Raw genomic sequence first — 1,643 nt, 5'->3', positions numbered from 1 at the left:
TTGCTTTTTAAAAAAAATTTTTTTTAATGTTTATTCATTTTTGAGACAGAGACAAACAGAGCGCAAGTGGGGGAGGAGCAGAGAGAGAGAGAGAGAGAGAGAGAGAGAAGACAGAATCTGAACCAGGCTCCAGGCTCTGAGCTGTCGGCACAGAGCCTGATGTGGGGCTCAAACTCACGAGCCGAGCCGAAGTCGGACGCTTAACAGACTCAGCCACCCAGTGCCTGGGGCTACCACTGCCTTTTTAATTTTTTAAACTAACGGTTCAGCTGGGATCATGGGCCTTTTTCTTCTTTTAATCCAACTGTATTTAAAAAGTTCCTAAGTGCTAAATTATGAAGTTATCAGAATTATATTGTTTTGCCACCAAGACACTCCATTGACTCAAGGAAGAGTAGGGATGCAGGCTGACCTCAGACACTGGAAACACTGTCCCGTGGCCCCCACAGAGACTGGCCTCGTCTAACTTTGGAGAAGAGGCGTTAGCAGTGGTCAGAACCCTCAGAGCTGGGTTAGAGTCTTGACTGCCGTAGGTGAGCACTGTGGGCAGATCACTCAAGAAAACCAACACCATAGAGAAGTAGGACCATGTCTCCCAGGACCCTTCCCAATGCCTCAGCTCACACAGACACAGACTGTCTTCCTCAAAAGCTCTTCCGACCCTGGGCTGGGCCCCAGCTATTCTAGACTATCTCTTTATTCTCCCCACCTGGGGTTTCCTGTCTCCCCGACATTCATTCCCTCCCAGCTCCCCTCCCTGTTCACAATGCCCTCTGCGGACAGACAGGGCGTTGAGCTGTAAACTCTGCCGCGGATCCCAAGAGCCCCGGTTCAGACGCTCTGCATGTGGCACATGATCCCCATGGGAAGGGGCACGGAGTCCAAGGCCCGCCGCCTCACCCAAAGCTCACCTTATCTCAGGTGAGAGCCTGAGCGGGCCCCGCCACGGTTCTCCGGGTTGGTCAGTTCTCACTGCCAAGGCTCGGCGTGTCTACGAAGTGTCCAGCGGGGGCAAACCGAGAGCACAACTTTGCACGCTTTGGCAAGACCGTATTTTTTCACTTCTCACCAGGTCCCGACGGATCGCAAGGCAACTCCACCCCCGTTGTCGTGGAAAACCTACTGGATCTCCGTATGTTCCCGTAAAGGTGTCCAAAGCCGCCAGAGGCGGAGAAAGGCCCAGAGACCGAAGTCCCTCCCGCGGGCTTCCTGCGTCCGGGGATTAGGAGGCACAAAGGGCCGGCAGGGAGCGGGCCCAGATGGCAGGGGCAGGGACTAAGCCGCCGAGGTAACGTGCTCCGGCCGCTGCTCGCAGACAGCGGGCTACCTGAGACGCAGGTCGCCGGCCTCCTGGGCCAGGCGCCTTGCACGTGGGGCCCAAGGCCCGCGGATCCCACCCCCGCGCGCAGTGACCTCCTGCACCCACAGCCCGGCCGGGCACTTGTTTCCCCGTTTCCCTAAACCAACACTACTGGGCAATTCCGAAGCTCCAACTGTGTAAACGCGGGCGGATCAGGCAGAAAAAAGTTCCCAGCCGCAACTCCTACAGGTGTCTTTCTCCCAGACGAACGGAGCCACAGACAGGATCCAGGGCGGGCGGGCGGACCTGTACACTCTCCCTGCCCCGCTCCGGGAAACCAGGG

The sequence above is a fragment of the Crocuta crocuta genome, unplaced genomic scaffold, assembly GCF_008692635.1.
Source record: "Crocuta crocuta isolate KB4526 unplaced genomic scaffold, BGI_CrCroc_1.0 scaffold50, whole genome shotgun sequence".
In the NCBI taxonomy this organism is placed as follows: domain Eukaryota; kingdom Metazoa; phylum Chordata; class Mammalia; order Carnivora; family Hyaenidae; genus Crocuta; species Crocuta crocuta.
This window is presented reverse-complemented; position numbering follows the sequence as displayed.